This window comes from Hypanus sabinus, chromosome 23 (assembly GCF_030144855.1).
Source record: "Hypanus sabinus isolate sHypSab1 chromosome 23, sHypSab1.hap1, whole genome shotgun sequence".
Lineage (NCBI taxonomy): Eukaryota > Metazoa > Chordata > Chondrichthyes > Myliobatiformes > Dasyatidae > Hypanus > Hypanus sabinus.
The window spans coordinates 10,590,753-10,610,166 of NC_082728.1; the positions used below are offsets into that span (position 1 = coordinate 10,590,753).

Sequence of the window (19,414 nt, forward strand, 5' to 3'; positions counted from 1 at the left end):
GTGATTGAAGGGAATCGTAGGCTGGGTGTCAGGCAGTGGTGGGTGTGTGGAAAGCCGGAGAGGCTCATACGTTAGGACATTGAAGAGACAGGTACAAGGATGATAGAGAAATGGAGGCACTGAAGGAGGGAAGCTTCAGTTTGATCTTGGAATAGGTGAAAGGGTCAGCACGACACCGTGGGCCAAAGTTGTCATGTACTGTGTTGTAGTGTTCTGGGTTCTCTGCTCAGTCCCAGTGTCCAACAGTCAGCAGCTTCAGGGCAGGGACAGACCACCCAGGCCAACACCACCTCAGCCAGACAGAGAGAGTCTGTTTTCATCCCGGCTGTAATGCAGGCAGTCAGGAGAACTGGATTAGTGAAATTCTAATCCTGCCCTTCTCCGGCTGAACGCACAGCTGGTGAGGCTGAGGTCAGCACAGCGTGATTGCACAAAGACCGGGAGGTGGGACAAAGGACCGCTGTTCACACCAGTCAGCTGAGTGGCCGCACCCAACCCGAACTATGCTGGGCAAAACCGGCTGGATTCCAACGCACAGAAAATCACCGACTCAGTAACCTAACCCTGAGAGTTGACCAACGGTCTCTGCGCATTGCAATGTGCAGAAAGAGAGAGTCACTGCTTTCCAGCTCCAGAGTCCCTGGTTCCATTCCAAGCTCCACTGCTGTCTGTGCGGAGTTTGCACGTTCTCTGTGTGACCATGTGGATTTCCCTTTGGTACTCCAGTTAGATGGACATCATCTGCCCCTCTCGGAGGGACGCACACACACAAACACCCACACACCCACCCCCACCCTGGGGTGCCCAGCAGTTTTGCACAGTACTGTAGTAATTTTATGTGTTGCACTGCATTGCTGCAGCAAAAAAAACAAATTTCATGACGTATGTGAGTGATGATAAACCTGATTCTGATATGGGTCTCTGTTGTGGACTGAGGGAGGGAAGGGGGCAGGGAGAGTGGGAAGGGGGCAGGGAGAGTGGGAAGGGGGCAGGGAGAGTGGGAAGGGGGCAGGGAGAGTGGGAAGGGGGCAAGGAGAGGGGAAGGGGGCAGGGAGAGGGGAGAGAGCAGAAAGCACCAGAGAGACATTTTCTAATGATCAATAAACAAACTATTTGGAATCGAATGGCCTTACCTGACGTCTCAGGGCTGGGTATGTCTGCACCCACGCAACCCCCCCCCCGCCCCTGGCACTCCGTCTCTGCCACCTGTCCCACACTCTCCTGTGGCACTCCACCCTTGTAATTCCCAACATCATTTGCTCCAGCCAGATTTACAAACTTGTTCTGCGCTCCATGTTGACAAATACAGTACTGTGCAAAAGTCTTATGCATATTAGCTACATATATATATATATATCTAGACCTGCACAGTACTGTGTGTAAACCACAATAAATCTAACTCTTCCCTCCTACCAGCCTAAGACCCCACCCACCCTCGACGTTCTCCCCTCTCCCACTGCGCACGAGATGCAAAAGCCCGAAGGTGTGTGCCTCCATGCTCCAGGCCATCCCACTGTTCTAAGACTCAAACAGACCGCATGAACGATAAATCAGGGAATCTGCAGATGCTGGAAATTCAAACAACACCACACACAAAATGCTGGTGGACGTTCCGGGCCGAGAACCTTCGTCAGGACAAACCGAAAGGAAAGATAGTAAGAGATTTGAAAGTAGAGGGGAGAAGGGGAAATGCAAAATGATTAGAGAAGACCGGAGGGGGTGGGATGAAGCTGAGAGCTGGAAAGGTGATTGGTGAAAGTGATACAGAGCTGGAGAAGGGAAAGGATCATGGGACGGGAGGCCTCGGGAGAAAGAAAGGTGGGGGGGGGGGGGGAGAAGCACCAGAGGGAGATGGAGAACAGGCAGAGTGATGGGCAGAGAGAGGAAAAAAAACTAAATATGTCAGGGATGGGGTAAGAAGGGGAGGAGGGGCATTAACGGAAGTTAGAGAAGTCAATGTTCATGCCATCAGGTTGGAGGCTACCCAAACAGTATATAAGGTGTTGTTCCTCCAACCTGAGTGTGGCTTCATCTTGACAGTAGAGGAGGCCATGGATAGACATATCAGAATGGGAATGGGATGTGGAATTAAAATGTGTGGCCACTGGGAGATCCTGCTTTCTCTGGCGGACAGACCGTAGGTGTTCAGCGAAACAGTCTCCCAGTCTGCGTCGGGTCTCACCAATATATAAAAGGCCACACCGGGAGCACCGGACGCAGTATACCACACCAGCTGACTCACAGATGAAGTGTCGCCTCACCTGGAAGGACTGTCTGGGGCCCTGAATGGTGGTGAGGGAGGAAGTGTAAGGACAGGTGCAGCACTTGTTCCATTTACAAGGATGAGTGCCAGGAGGGAGATCGGTGGGAAGGGATGGGGGGGGACGAGTGGACAAGGGAGTCGCATAGGGAGCGATCCCTGCGGAAAGCGGGGGGGGGGGGGGGGGGAGGGAAAGATGTGCTTGGTAGTGAGATCCCGTTAGAGGTGGTGGAAGTTATCGTTCCTATCATGAATGATACAACGCACTCTTGACCTTACAATCTACCTTGTTGTCATTATGCACTTTATGGTTTTTCTGCAAAGTCAACATGAAGAAACGTAACATCGACATCAACAATTGATGTCAAGGACAGGAGACTCTGGCAAACCATCTTCCGAGAAGGAACAGCAACTTTCAAAGCCAACGGATGTGCAGAATCAGAAGGAACGACCTGTCCTGAATGCAGAACTTTCAAAGCCAAGATTGGATTCATAAGCCACTTGAGAACCCATAAACAGATCAATGGAATGAAGATCATAGTCACGACGGCTGCAAATCTAAAACGTTTCTTTCCCTTTGATCTGCAATTAGCCCAGCCCTATTACCCCTCTATTACTCCTGTCACTGTACAGCACACATCTTAAACCACTTATTGTATCGTTGTTAATTGTAAATACATGTTGGTAGTTATGTATTCACGGATACTCAGACCTTTCTGCATTGAGCGGGAATTGAACCTGGATCTCCCACACGGCAGGTGAGAATTCTACCCCTAAACCACCAGGGCTGAGGTAGAAGTGGACAGAGATTTACCCTCCCCAGTTGAGACAATTCAAAAGGAAGTTACTCAGCATGTCAGTCAGCCTCCGTGTGGGAGGGATAGGGTTAACATTACAGGTCAAAGACCTTTCGTCAGAACTGAAGGAACAAGACAGGATTTGGGGAGGGGATGGGGAGAGCAGAGGGAATTCTGGGTTACGGTCCGATTGACAAACACGGTGGCACTCAGCGACTGCGGTTCAATTCCCGCCACCGTCTGTAAGGAGTCTGTATGTTCACTCTGTGATCGCGTGCGTTTCCTCCCACATTCCAAAGCTGTACGGGACAGGGTCAGTGAGCTGTGGGCATGCGATATTGGCGCCGGAAGCATGGTGAATCTTGCCAGCACAATGCTTGCACTGTGCTGGGTGCTGATGCAGATGATGCTTTGTGTTGCATGCTTCGATGCACACGTGACAAATACAGCTCATCATTTTTTAATCTAAATTTTTTCCACCCAACAAGCCTTTGCTCTCCAGAGCAAGCCCTGTCCCACGGAACCGACCTTTTGCAGATTTTAACCCATCAGCTCCGGCTACTTGCAAAGACTCCCAAGGAAGTTAATGGTTTGGGGACTGCCCTCATCACGGAAGTGCTGGCTCCCCAGTTACCCCCAACACCGAGGGGATTACAATCGACCAGATAGCATGCCATGGTAGAGCACTTCCTTGTGACCTCAGGGAACCCTATTCAGCCCCAGCCTTGGGAGCAGTCCCTGTGGAGTCTGCACGTTCTCTCTGCAACTGCACAGGACCCCACATCTAGAAGTCGTGATGTTTGGAGGTTTCACTGATCCATCTGTAACTCTGTTAAGGGGTAGAATCTGGGGTGGGGAGGGGAGGACAGAAAGGGAGGGTGAGAGGCAATTGACTAAAATTTGGGGAGAATAAAAAGCCAGAACCCTTTAGGGGATCAGAGGTGGAGAGGGTCAGTAACTGTAAATTCCACGTCAGGGAATCCTGGGACCAGTGCGTTAACGCCACCCCACAAGAAGGCACAGCAGCATCCCTACTTTCTTAGAAGTTTGCTTAGGTTCAGCAAGTCATCTGAAACTTTGACAAACTTCCATAGAAGATGGATTATCCTGACTGGTTGCATCATGGCCTGGTTCAGAAACACCAATGCCCACTAACAGAAATGTCGGCAGATACAGCCCAGTCCATCACCTGCTACAGCCCCCCAGGGAAGGTGTCGGAGGCAGCGCTTGGGCCAACAAAGGGTGCAAGTGATTCTCTTGGACTTCTTTCTTGGGATGGCAAGACTCTGTTGGATCTTGTTAATTTAGAACCCCGTGGAAAGACTGATGGAGGGGGAGTTCCGTGGCCTCAGTTCTTGGGACAGACCAGGCCCTCGTGGTGCTGCATCGCCTGCTGAAGCCACGCGGGGAGGAGGCGCCGGAGGCCACGCAGGAGAGAGCAGCGGCTCCGAAGTCCATGCTGGGTTGTGGCCTGGTTCCTTCCCTCGGTGCTGCTCTCTGGTGTTCACTCACTGAAAGACAAGCTGGGTTGAGTTTGTCTGAGGCTACACTAGTGAGATGAGCAACTGCAGCGTACCTGTTCTTGCAGAAACATGGCTCAAGGATAACAGCCCATGCACCATCAATCTTTAGGCCATGCTAATATCATTTTTTATGACAGTTTTTTTTCTTGCTATGAACATCTTTGTGCTGTGTATCACTGCTGGTATGGTGTTTTGAATTGCTCTGGAGCAATGCTGTTTAGTTTGGTTGTGTGTGTATGGTTGAATGACAATTAAATGTGAACTTGGACTCTCCAAGACTGAGTACAAAAGGCCCACTGTACAGCAGGATGGGTAAGTTACCGCTGGGACCCGTGTTCAGTCCAGCCTGGGACGCACACCCGTGTGGTCCGCTCGCTGTACAGGAAGTGAGTGGGTTCTTCAGTAGAATTTCTGAAACTAGCTCGGTATAATTGCCAGGTAAGCTAACTCTGGTATGCGTGTCGCTGATGTCCAAGGTTTGTGTACATTTCCAGGATGTCAGAGAGATCTCCTCCCTCCCAGAGGGCCACCCACACACACACACACACAGGTGTAACACTAGAGGTATTCACTTTCATTATGAGGAGGTTTGAGTTACAGGTGAAAATATGTCTTTGTGCAATGGTACAGAAGGCTGCACTTGTATTGTGTGCAGTTTCAACTCAGACAGTCTACACTGCACTGGCTGGGTTGGTTCCTTTGATGAACGAGGCCTGGGGCACAGGACAATCTACAGTGACCAATTAGCCTGCAAACCAGTACGACTTTGGACTGTGGGAGGAGACCGACGCAGTCACTGGGAGAAGGTACAAACCCCTCACAGACAGCACTGCCATTACACTCCAAACTCTGACGCCCTGAGCTAATGGCGTTGCGCTAACCGCTACATCACTGCGACATCCCCAAAGAGAACCTCCAAGGTTACTGTTGGTGGTGCGTTCAACATGGCCCAGAAACAGGCCATTCAGCCCAACGAGCTCAGGCTAGTTCTTCCACACATCCCAAACTCTCAGAAACACTCTGTCCAAATTTCTCTCACACAACTACCCCCCCCCCCACCCACCCAAAGCTGCCTTTAGAAGAAACTTCAGCATCTCTCCTTTCATGGCTAATGTCTGAACCAGGTTTATTGTCGCTTGATAAAGTGGCCACTCTATTAGGTGCAGGAGTGAAGCCTGGTGGGATCTCCACATTAGCGTCCACTTCAAAGTTTGCTTGCTATGTGTTCAGAGATGCACTTCTGCCCACCGCTGTTCTAACTTGAGGCTAGTCGAGTTCCTGTCACCTTCCTGTCAGCTTGAACCAGTCTGGCCATTCTCCTCTGACCTCTCTCATTATCAAGGTGTTTTTGCTCACAGAACTGGATGCTTTTTGATTTTGAAACAGAACAAGAATTCCTCCTACTGATCAGACCAACTTGCGTGTTTCAACCATCCCAGTTAACAAAGTGTAGTACCACTCTGCCCAGACAGACTGGGTTGAGGAAGATCGACAACACAAGGGATTCTGCAGATGCTGGAAATCCAGAGTAATACACACAAAACGCTGAGAGGAACTCAGCAGGACAGGCAGATTCCATGGATGAGAATAAACAGTCGATGTTTTGGGCCAAGATTCTTCTTCAGGACTGGAAAAGGAAGGGGGTACGAGCCAGATAAGGTGGTGGGAGGAGGGGAAGGGAAAGAATACAAGCTGGCTGGTGATGTGGGAGTGGGAATGAAGTGAGACATCTTTCCGAGCTTTCCTCTCCACATCTCAGGGTCTTGGCCCCAAACGCTGACTACTTACACACATCACAATGACGTCCCTACCATTGAGCACATCTACAAGGAGCACTGACACAAGAAAACAGCATCCTTCATTAAGGACCCCCACCATCCAGACCTCTTCTCACTACTATCAGACAGGAGGTATGGGAGCCCTAGGTCCCACACCACCAGGTCAGGAACAGTTATTACCCCTCAACCATCAGGCTCCTGAACCTGCGTAGATAACTTCACTCATCTGGACCGCTCCACGACCTATAGCCTCACTTTTAAGGATTCTACAACTCATGTTCTCAGTATTATTTACTTTAAAAAAATTTATTACTCACACGATGAGTCCTCTTTTGCACATTGGTTTGTCAGAATATGTTACATATAGTTTTTTATTATTCTATTGCTTTTCTTTATTTTCCTGCAAGAAAATGAATCTCGTGGTGGTATACAGTGAGGTAAACATGCTTTGGTAATGAATTTACTTTGAATTTGGTCTATTTCCCTCCTGACCTGCTGTCCCACCAGCATTTTGTGTGTGTTACTCTCATACAGATGCTCCTGGATGTTCTTTGTGCAAGATTGGTGGCCAATTTGCACGTTCTAACAGGGACAGAGCTTTAAAAACTGCATCTCAAAAGGGCGGAAAGCTCGACAGGAAAGTGTTCCATCCCTCAGCAAGGGCAAGCAGAGCTCTCCGCAGACGAGGTAATTGCTCCCAGTCTGGTTCCAGCCGTGACAGGCTCTCAAATAATTCCTGGTATGCCTCAGGAATGCACCCAGGAAAAAGTCTGTGCCCCTCCCAACAGTGCCGCTGCCCACTATCATTACTGCCTGCGGTCTCGGGCTCCCCTCTTCACTTTTAATTCCAACGCACTTCACTGAATCGAAGAGTAGAGATTACCGTTTGAAGGTCAGCTTACTGCTCACACGCACATGGAAACGTACGGTGAAATGGGCCATTTCTGTCGACGTTCGGGGGGGGGGGGGGGAAGCCCGCAAGTGTCGCCATGCTTCCTGCGCCAACGTAGCCCGCCCTCTAACTCCCGGACTCACAGCCGCGTGCAGATCTTACAGACAACGTGGAAATTAACCCCTGATCCTCTGGTTGCCGGTGCCAAGAAGGTTACACTAACCACCACACCACCAGGCTGCCTTTCCACTGCGTCTCAGAGTCAAGGTTAATGTCACCGGCATGTGTCGTGAAATTTGTTGTCTTTGTGGCAGCAATACAATGCAATACGTAGTAATAGGGAAAAAACCTGAAAAGCAGTATATATATATATATATATATATATATATTTATATATTAAATAGTTAAATAGTTAAACTAGTAGAAAAGTTAACAATTAGAAAAGAATAGCGAGGTAGTGTTCATGGGTTCAATGTCCATTCAGAAAACAGATGGTGGGGGTGGGGGGGGGGGAGGGGAGCTGTTCCTGAATCGTTGAGTGTGTGCCTTCAGGCTTCTGTACCTCCTACCTGCTTGTAGCAACGAGAAGAGGGTATGTCCTGGGAAATGGGTGTCCTTAATGATGGATGGTGTCTTTTTGAGGCATCGCTCCTTGAAGATTTTATTTTTATTTAAATTTTACTTATTTTTATTTTTTGAAGACCTGTGTGAGTGAGTGTGCGCCTACAAGAACACACTGTATATATCCAAATTCTCCTGCTGGGAAAACCTCCTGTTTTGTACTCTTGGGAAGACCAGCTTTGCTTATTTTTAGCTTTACCAATATAAATGGAATCAGATCACGTTGCCTCTTCCGTTTCGACAACTCTTCTCTTCTGAAGCTACAGCAAGGGACCACTCTCCGCCTGCTGGCCTCACGGCTAAACCCCACAGCTGCTCCTCACCCAAGACAAAAGGTGCTGGAGGAACCCCCCCACTAAGCCTTGGAGATCCGTTTTCCAAGATGCTTGTTAACCATTGAAGTTCTCAGTCTCCGCTTCAAGCTGCGACCACCTCTGGACGAAATTCCTCACGCCCTCCCTTGTCGTGTTCTATGACTCTCCAGAGAAATAGGGACTGGAAGGCTATGGTCCAGACGCACATCTATGGGGCCAGGCAGGTTAATGATCTGGCATTTCCTAGATGGGCTGAAGGGCCTGTTTGTGTGCTGTGGTGTTCCATGACTCTGTTTTTTTCCCTACTCCTCACTTGGATCCATGTCCTCTGCCACAGGGGAAAAAAAAATTCTGACCATCTGCCCTCCATGTGCCCTCACTGCTCAGCCTCCTCTGCTTGAACGTCCTGGTGAATATCTGCTGCATTTTCTTCAGTGCAATGATGAGATACCGATCACCCCTCCCCACCCCCGTGGGGAGACGTACAGACAGAAAAAGCTCCTCTCAAACGCGGTCCAACTGAAATTAACACAGCAATCTTCAACCCACGGTGAACCCCACCCCACTGACTTGCCCCCTGATTAACGACCAAGGCAGTCAACTGAATCCTACCACAGAGGATTGGACCATTGACAAACTTCGGCACAAGGAAAAAGTATAAATCTTTCGCAACATACATCAAATCCTGGTGAAACTCAGCAAGTTGTCTGGCACCTATGGAGAGGAATGAACTGTTGACACTTTGGCCTGAGACCCCTCTCCAGGAGTCCATAGATTCTGCCTGACTTGCTGAGTTCCTCCAGCATTTTGTGTGTTGCTCAAGATTTTTGACATCTGCAGAATCTCTTGTGAGTATGAATCAGTTTTTATCACTGGAATGTATCATGAAATTTGTTATGCGGCAGTAGAACATTGCAACACATAAATTGTAGATTACAGAAAGCATATATATTAAGAAAATTAATTTAAATAAATTGTGCAAAAAGGGAAAAAAAGTAGTGAGGTAGGGTCCATTCGGACATCAGATGGCAGAGGAGAAGGAGCGGTTCCTGAATCGTTGGGTGTTTGCCTTCAGGCTCCTGTACCTCTTTCCTGATGGTAGCAATGAGAAGGCACGTTCTGGGTGCCTTTTTGAGACACCGCTCCTTGAAGATGTCCTGGATGCCGGGAAGGTTAGTGCCCATGATGGAACGACTAAGTTCACAACTTTCTGTGGCTTATTTCAATCTTTTATCCCATAAACATTTAAAATCTTTCATGTGCACTCTTATTAAACTAGAAATAGAGAGCCAAAAGATCTACAGGGATGTTGCCAAGGCTTGAGAGGGCCTGGGCTATTGGGAGAGGTTGGATAGGCTGGGACGTTATTGTAGGCGACGGAGGGGCGATCTCATCGAGATCACGAGGAGAACAGATAGGTTGAATGCACAGCATTCTTCCCTGGGATAGAGGAAATGAAGAACTCGGCGGCATTGGGCTAAGATGAGAGGGCAATGAAGGATTTAATAGGAATCAAAGGGGCAATTTATTCACCCAGAGGGTGGTCAATATATGGAATGAACTGCCAGAGGTTGAGACAGCTACATTTGGACTTGGTACTTGGACGGGTTTTAAAGACTAAGATTTAAAATTAGCTCATATGTCACATGTACATAAAAATATAGTGATATGCACCATTCACGTCAAGGACCAACGCAGCCCGAGAACGTGCTGGGGCAGCCCGCCGATCTCACTACGCCTCCGGCGCCGACACTGCACGCCCTCGAGCCTACCGACCTGAGGAAAGCAGAGCACCCCGAGGAAACCCAGGCAACCTCAGGGAGACTCCTGTGCAAGCTCCTCAGTCAGCAGCAGCAATGGGAACGGGCCAAATGCAAGCAATTGGGACCGGCTTAGATGGGGACCCTGGTCAGCATGGACCAGATGGGCCAAAAGGCCTTGCTTGCCTGCTGTACAACTATAACACCGGTGTAAACAGAACACAACCAATACAAAGGAAAGCTCAGCCATTGAGAATCGACAGCATGAGCATTAGAACACAGAAACCTAGTGCACATTACAGGCCCTTCGGCCCACAATGTTGCGCTGACCATGTAACCTACTCTAGAAACTGCCTAGAATTTCCCTATTGCATAGCCCTCTATTTTTCTAAGCTCCATGTACCCAAGAGTCTCTCAAAAGACCCTATGGTATCCACCTCTACCACCTTCATTGGCAGTATATTCTACACACCCACACTATGTGAAAAACTTACCTCTGACATCCCCCTTGTACCCATTTCCAAGCACCTTGAAACTATGCCCCCCATGTTAGCCACTTCAGCCCTGGGAAAAAGCCTCTGAATATCCACACGATCAAAACCTCTCATCATCTTTTACACCTCTATGTCACCTCTCATCGTCCGTCGCTCCAAGGAGAAAAGGCCGAGTTCACTCAACCTATTCTCATAAGGTATGCTCCCCAATCCAGGCAACATCCTTGTAAATCTCCTCTGCACCCTTTCTATGGTTTCCACATCCTTCCTGTAGTGAGGCGACCAGAACTGAGCACAGTAGTCCAAGTGGGGTCTAACTAAGGTCTTATATAACTGTAACATTACTTCCCAATTCTTGAACCCAACCCCACGGTTGATGAAGATCAGCCCACCATAAGCCTTCGAAATGTCCTTGCTTAGCAACTCGTACCAAATGCTGGAGGAACTGAGCAGGTCACGCAGCATCTATGGAAATAAATGAACAGTTGACAGAACCTTTGTCAGGAGGGGAGAGGTCAGGGGAGAGGTCAAAAAGGGGCAGTCTGATAGGATGGGACAACAGACCAGGGGAAGGGGGAGGAGGACCAGAGGGAGGTGACGGGCAGGTAAAGAGCAGGGAAGTTGATTGGTGAAGGAGATAACGAAAGGGGCAGTCTGATAGGACGGGACAGCAGACCAGGGGAAGGGGGAGGAGGACCAGAGGGAGGTTTCGGGCAGGTAAAGAGCAGGGAAGTTGATTGGTGAAGGAGATAACGAAAGGGGCAGTCTGATAGGACGGGACAGCAGACCAGGGGAAGGGGGAGGAGGACCAGAGGGAGGTGACGGGCAGGTAAGGAGACGAGGTGAGAGGGGGAAAACAGGAATGGGGAATGAAGGGCAGGAGGGAGTTGGGGTTGGCAATTACCGGAAGTTAGAGAAATTAAACCAGCTCACCGATTCCTTCATCTGCAGCTGACTGAAGGAATCCGAATCATTACTGAAAGATGTTGTGAAATGTGCTGCACTGTGGCAGCAGTAACAGCGCAATACATAACAACCAGAAGTGACAGAGAGAGAACAGGTAGTGTTCACGGGTTCACTGCCCATTCAGAAATCTGACGGCAGAGGGGAAGAAACTGCTCCTAAAAAGCCTTTTGTGTGTATGCCTTCTGGTGGCTGTACTACTTCTTGATGGTAATGATGAGAACGGTAGCACGTCCTGGGCGGCAGGGCCCTCAACGATGGATGCTGCCTTCTTGAGGCATCCCCTTTTGAAGATGTCCTCGATGGTATGGGGAGGCTAGTGCTTGTGAGGAAGCTGGATGAGTTTGCAACGTCTCCACCCCTGTGCAGTGGCCCCCTCCCATACCGGACGAGAGATGCAACTGGTTAGGAAGCTCTCTGTGATACTATGGCGACATTCAGTACTACATTTCCTCAAACTCCTTGGAAGGAAACTGACATCAGACACCAGCCCTGCCCTCCGCCCAAGATATTTAAGTATTTTAATTATCCAGGAAATAAAAGGCACAAGTAGAAAGGACAGTCTGCCAGACTGGTTGAGTCAACAGGCAGGCTCACAGATGAATGCTAAATAGGCTAATCCACATCGACTGGATTAAACTGTCTGGGAGAATTTCTGGCTCCCAGTCCTTCCAAAATCCTTCATCAGAATCAGGTTTGTTATCTAAACGAGATGCCACCTCCTTGAACGACGAGGAGGATGGAATCGTCAGTGAAACCAGAGGCAGCTTGAGCAAGTTTATTCCAGACGCTAGACAAACTCTTCCTTGGCTCTGCAGAGTGGGTGTAAACTCAGATCTGCTCCCAAATGGGATTTGGCGATGGTGAGAAATTTGCTGTTTTGCAGCAGCAGGAGAGCTGAGAGATAAAAAAAAATTACCAAAAGACAACTCCACCCTGTTAGCTGCAACATTGCACATCAACATCTGGGGCTTACCTCCCTTCCAAACAAATTTATAAAAAGATGTAGCAGTGCACTTCGCTGACTTCACCAAGCTAATCATTATGTTTGTGTAGAGCGTCAACACCCCATCAACCCTTCAATCCCAATCACTTTAACAGCGGTAAATCCGGGTAGTTACGGCACACTGCGGAGGGAGGACTCCTTACCACAGACTTTCCCCACACTACCTATCGCCTGTTTCGCAACGGATGGGCGCAAAGGTGAAGGAAAAAGGTTTAAAGCAACCAGCAGAAGGATTAGGAAATTACATCTCCCATTGCAAGTGGCTGGGAGAGGCAGGAACATTGAGGTACCTTCTGTGCATAATAAAGCAGCCACTGAGTGTATGTTTGCGGTCCTTTTGCTGTTGTGGCCCATCCACTTCAAGATTCAATTTGTTGTGCGTTCAGAGATGCTCTTCTGCACACCACTGTTATAACGTGTGGTTATTTGAGTTACTGTCACCTTCCTGTCAGCTTGAACCAGTCTGGCCACTCTCCTCTGACCTCTCTCATTAACAAAGCGTTTTCACCCACAGAACTGCTGCTCACTGGATGTTTTTCCTGCACATGTTCTCTGTAAAATCTAGAGACTACTGTGCGTGAAAATCCCCGGAGATACTCAAAACCTACCCCATCTGGAACCAACAACCATTCCACGGTCAATGTCACTCAGATCATATTTCTTCCCCGTTCTGATGTTTGGTCTGAACAACAACTGAACCTCTTGACCATGTCTGCATGCTTTTATGCATCGAGTTGCTGCCACATGATTGGCTGATTAGGTATTTGCATTAACAAGTTGATGACCACTGCATGCTGAACAGTACAGGCCATTCAGCCCACAATGTTACACTGACCTTTTAACCTACTCCAAGATCAATCTAACCCTTCCCTACCATGTGGCCCCCATTTTTCTTTGTGACCTTGGTCACGTGGTCTTTCTCCGCCAGAGGCTTCAGTAATTAAATTGTGGCTCTGTGCTTTGTAAACCCGAAACATTTTCAGATGGTCTGCTCGTAATATTTATTTACTGAGACCCAGAGCAAAATAGGTCCTTCCAGGCCTCAAAGTGGCGCAGACCGGCACCCCGCCTGATTTAATTCCAGCCTAATCACTGGACAATGACCAATTAACCTACCGTCCGGTACAACTTTGGACCGTGGGCGGAAACTGGAGCATCCGGAGGAAATCCACTTGGTCATAGAGAGAACGTACAAATTCCTTACAGTCTGCGGCAGGAAATGATCACAGCTCACTTGTACTGTAAAATGCTGTACTAACCACTAAAGCATAGTAGACGAACAATAAACTGCTCGGGTTAGCCAGCTTATACTGGGATTTATTGACCGTATATTCCTCTTCTCATCCCCTTACAATCACAACATCAATCCCTACAAAGTCCCCTTCAAGATAACGAGTTCACTTAATCCCACATTGCATCCAATTTACTACTGCGTCCTGAATTCCAAGGGACTGAAGCTTCTTGAGTAACCTCCCTTTGGGACTTGGTGAAGTCCATGTACACAACATCCACTGCCTTGCCTCCATTAACTTTTCTGGTAACCTCCTTGAAAAAGAGCATTCCCCAGTGCCCTACCCTTCCCTGTGCAAGTCAATTTTACCAGGTAGGAGTGTAAACAAGAAGAAAACTGTATTAAAAGGGCACGGAATGTGGTTGGACAGGTTCCCCGATTCCGGATCGATCGCACCACGGTTAATCCTTCCAGTAAAAATGTTCCTCTCCCCTTCTCCTCGTCTTCCATTCCTCACTCTAGCCTCTTCCCACCTGCCTATCACCTCCCCTGGTGCCTCATCCTACATTCCCTTTCTCCTAGGGTCCACTCTCCTTCTCCTATCAGATTCCTTCCTCTCCAGCCCTTTATCTTTCCCACGCACCTGGCTTCACCTATCACCATCCTTCCCCTCCCCCCCATCTTTTTATTCTGGCATCTTCCCTCTCCCTCTTCAGTGTCTTGGCTCGAAACACTGACTGTTAATTCATTTCCGTCTGTGCTGCCTGACCTGTTGAGTTCCTCCAGCACTTTGTGTGTGTGGCCCATCAGTAAATGCCTTCAGTCTTTAGTAATTGAGCCGAGAGGAGAGTGCACATTGAGGGAGAAAGAGAGGTACAAGGAGCAGACAAGGGGGTACGACAGAGCTGGAAGTTGGTACCTGCAAACATCCTGGGTCATGTGGGGGGGGGTTAATTACTGGCTAGGATCTTATGGTATCTGGAACCACGCAGCCTGCACTGGAGACCCCTTCCTCGACGTTTAATGAGCTACAGCAGGGTTAAATGGGAAACCACCAACAATACAAAAACAGAGGAAATTTAGAAAAACGTGTTTCTAGTTGAGACCCCCTATTCCGAAGGGTTATGACTGCGACCTGTCTAGTGGTACTTACCTCCAAATGGACCACAAGCTTGTCGTGGTTTGGAGGATTAGTGCCTCAATGACCTGGAGAGCTATACTGGCTGGAATCGGGGCATTACACTTTGACTCTCGGTAGGGTCACCAAGCCAAACATGTCAAAGGTTAGAGGCCAGACTAAGAGTGGTCCACTGGTCCTCCAGGTTCGGGGTGGGGTTAGGGCTAACAACCTCGATCGGTCAAAAGAAATTGTTACGGAAACAGCAATGAAGAATCCTTCGACATCTGTGTGCAACAGTACGGACAGAATGAGATGGGGGACCCTCAATGCTGCCCTAAACACCAAGCAGTATAATGCGCAGTAACTCACAGTACGAGGGGAATTAAGATAACGAGTCCAATATATTGGTTGTGTGTTGGCTGTTAACACGATACATTTCACCGTATGTTTCAATGTAAACCCGATAAATAAACTTGAATCTTGAAAATTCTTCAGATACTTCACAGTGCTAGGCCCTTTGGCCCATCAAGACCATGCTGACCAACCTTACTATGTGTATCTATACATGTTAATCCAAATTTAACTCTCCTCACACAGACTCATCGACTCACTCCTGATTCTATCATGTACCTACACATTAGGGGCAATTGACAAGGGCAAATTAACCTGCCAACCTGCACGTTTGGGATGTCGGACGGAAGTAGAACACTCAGAGCGTGGAGCCCACAGGGAGAACGTGCCGACTTCAGAAGGAATATCGCGTTCAGTTCTGTTTGCTTCGTTTTAGGAAGCTTCGGTGAAGTTAGGGAAGAGATTTACCAGCATGCTGCCTGGATTACTGTGTTAGGACATATTTTGGAGCTAGGGTATGTAGCAAATATTAATTTCTATACCAGTCTTCGGATCCAAATGTGGACTGCAGATGGAATTTACAAAGCAGGTCCTAGCTGCTGACTGGGGTTGATTGCAAACCGGGAAACACCTCTGCTCTGTCCGTCACAACAGACAGGATCTCCCGGTTGCCACCCACTTCAACTCTGCTTCACGTTCCCATTCGGATACGTCCATACACGGCCTCCTCTACTGCCATGATGAAGCCAAACTCAGGTTGGAGGAGCAACACCTCCATATACCGTCTGGGTAGTCTCCAGCCCCTTGGTATGAACATCGAATTCTCCAACTTCCGGTAATTCCCTCCCTCTCCCTTCCACCACCCCCCTTCACTCTGCCTCCTCCTCCAGCTGCCCATCACCTCTCTCATGATTCTGCCTTCTTCTACTACCCAAAGTGCTTTCCCCTTACATTCCTTCTTCACCTCTCCGGCCTATCCCCTCCCTGCTTCCCCTCCCCCACCCCTTGATCTTTCCTCTGATTGGTTGTTCACCTGCCACTTTCCACCCCCCCACCTTCTTGCTAGGGCCCCTGCCCCCTCCAGTCCTGACGAAGGGTCTCAGCCTGAAACGTTGACTGCTCCTTTCAACAGATGCAGCCCGACCTGCTGAGTTCCTCCATCTTGTTTGTACGTGTTGATTTGACCCCAGCATCTGCAGTGTACTTTGTGTTTACTAAACACCTCACTGACCTGCCACTTGATACAAGATGGGAAGAGGCACAGGTAGAGTGGATAGCCAGGGGCTTCTTCCCAGGACGGCAAAGGACATCCCTTTGAGGGAAGTATAGGAGGGATAAAAATACACACAGAGAGTGGCATGTGCTAGAACACGCTATCAGATTTGCTGGTAGAGGCTGGTACATCAGCGACATTTAAGGGACTCTTAGCTCAGTACATGAATGAAAGAAAAATGGAGGGATATGCGGAATTGTCAGATTGACTGTGGAGTACGTTAAAGGGTCAGCACAACACTGTGGGCCGAAGGGCCTGTACCTTGCTGTGCTGTTCTAAGTTCACACAGACAGCAGCCTATGGCAGGATTGAACCAGGGTTACCAGAGCTTTGAGCTTGCAGCTGCACGAGCCACACCGGTGTGCCTCATCTCTCAGTTTCCCATCTTTGTAATTCCTATTCCCGTTCTGACTTGTCGGACCACGGCCTCCTCTTGTGCCAGGATGCGGCCACCCTCAGGGTGGAGGAGCAACACCTAACATTCCACCTGGGCAGCCTCCAGCCTGACGGGTATGAATATCGATTTCTCCTTCCACTAAACAGATTTTCTCCTTCTCTTCCTTTACTCCTCACTCTGAACTTACCTGCCTGTTACCTCCCTCGGGTCCTCTCTCCTCTCCTCCACCTTTCCCAGCTAGCCTCCTTTCCCCTCTCCCCCCCCCCACCTTTTTATTCTGGCCTCTTCCCCCTTCCTTCTCAGTCCTGAAGAAGGGTCTTGGCCCGAAACATTGACCATCTACCCATTTCCACAGATGCTGCCTGGCCTGCTGAGTTCCTCCAGCATTTTGTGTGTGCTGCAGACTTCTTCGTGTTTAAAAGCTTCCTATCCACTCGCTTGGATATGCAAGGCTCGATTCCTCAACAAAATTAAAAGCCAGGATCCCACAGAACACCATCTGGGATACCAGACTGACAAAGAACTTTTCACTTCTATTAGGGATCCCTCAATACCTCAATTTCCTGATAAGACAGTACTAATGCATAATCACACTTCCCATTTTTCCCCAAATGAAGCCATTCAGATGCATCATTGTTAAGGATTGTAAACACAAGAGGTTCTGCAGATGCTGGAAATCCAGAGTAACACACACACACACGACGCTAGAGGAACTCAGCAGATCAGGCAGCATCTACGGAGGGGAACAAAGAATCAACTTTTCGGGCCGATGTCAAGACTGTTTTTTTTAAATATAAACAAGAGAAAAATCTGCAGATGCTGGAAATCTGAGCAACACACAGAGATAAAATGCTGGAGGAACTCAGCAGGCCAGGCAGCATCTGTGTCCTGCCGAAGGGGTTTGATGTTGACTGTACTTTTTTTCCCATAGATGCTGCCTGGCCTGCTGAGTTCCTCTGCACAATTTTCTTTCTCTGCGCACTGGGTGTAAATGACTTTTTAAAAATAGGTTCGATAGGGTTTCTTTGTTTTGTGGCTGCTGGTAAAGAGACGAGTCTCAACGCTGTATAATGTATACATACTTTGATAATCAATGTAGTCTGAAATGAGGGGCACTCACGGGGCTTGACATCGCAATGGGATTTGAGCTCTGACAGATAAATCACTGACGCGATTGCCTCCCAGCTTCAGGGTTCGGTGGATGAGCCACACCCTCTGCCGTGGAAAGACTAGTCACCCCCACCCAAACACCACCGTACGTCTCACACACACACATTTCATAATCTGCGGTGCAAACAACTTACATAGGAGAAGGGTGTTTTCTTGGCACCGTGCAGTATTTTTAAAATCAAAATAATCTTTATTCATAATAAAAATATTTACAAGAATAAACTGTGTGTGCAATGCCTTTCCATTCTTTACATTAATAATGAATGCATTAAGTACTGTTTGATTACATTTCTACAAATCAATAGTACAGCCTCCTCTCATGTAGTCCTCTGGAAGATACACTCTACAGTAATTGAGGGGCTTTCTCTCCCAACCTGGTCCCTCCCTCCCAGTAGCAGAAGAACCCTACACTGTGGCTCTCCCCCACAGAGCCCTTGCGATGGCTGCACCCAGCTTCAGTGGGTCCCTGAGCACGTACTCCTGCAGCCTGGAACGTGCCAGAGAGCAACGTTCCTCTGTGCTACGGACTTCTCCGCGTGCTAGCAGACCAGCCAAGCTGATCGCCTGCCAGCAGTAGTTGATGCTCGTCCGTCCCTGGGAGCTGCCCGCAGATCAGAGAGTCATCTGTAGCACAGCTACCCAGGATGAACCGCGACGCAGGCCCTCTCGTCTTCCTCCACACCTTTTTCACAAACCCACGGTCTGCAAGGAGACGAGCTACTGCCTCCTCCCCAAAGCAGCTATCCTCGTGGGGGGGCTCCATGCACGCGGGAAAGATGTGCCCGAGAGGACACTGTCACCGCCAGTCTGGCAAGGTCTCAGTGACCTGGCTTCCTTCTCAGCCTATGGGAATGCAGCCAAAGAAAACAGATATTCCTAGTACCCAACCGTCACACCACACGTTTTTCAGAAGGACGCCCACTAAGATACCTGGCTGACAGTGAACAATTGCTATGCAGTTGTCTGCATCCACTTTTAACTCTTACATAGTTAAAAGCAGAATTAGCACCAAACCTGCCATACACACTACCATAAATAATGAAGAAATGAATACAATAATAGACCATTGGACACCATAGCAGAATGGGGCCATTCAGCCCATCAAGTCTGCTCTGGCATTCAATCACAACTGATTTTCCCCCTCAACCCCATTCTCTGCCTTCTCCCCATAATCTCTGACGCCCTTACTAATCAAGAAGTTATCAATCCCTGTTGTAAATACACCCAATGACTTGATCTCCACAGCCGTCTATGACGATGGATTCCACAGATTCACCACACTCTGGCTAAAGAAATTCCTCCTCAGCTCTGTTCTAAAGGGGTGTCCACGTATGCTGAGGCAGTGTCCTCTGATCCTAGACTCCCCCACTATGGATGCCACGGTGGTGAGGCAGTTAGTGAGACGCCATTACAGCTCAGGGCATCGGAGTTCAGAGTTCAATCCCAGCATCCTCGGCGGAGTCC

General features: G+C 48.8%; 1 protein-coding gene across 2 annotated transcripts in view; it reads right to left on the reverse strand.

Moving 5' to 3' along the window:
• The window catches only part of gnav1 (guanine nucleotide binding protein (G protein) alpha v1), a 108,273-nt gene that overhangs the window by 82,287 nt on the left and 6,572 nt on the right, over positions 1–19,414 (reverse strand). The window lies entirely within an intron of this gene.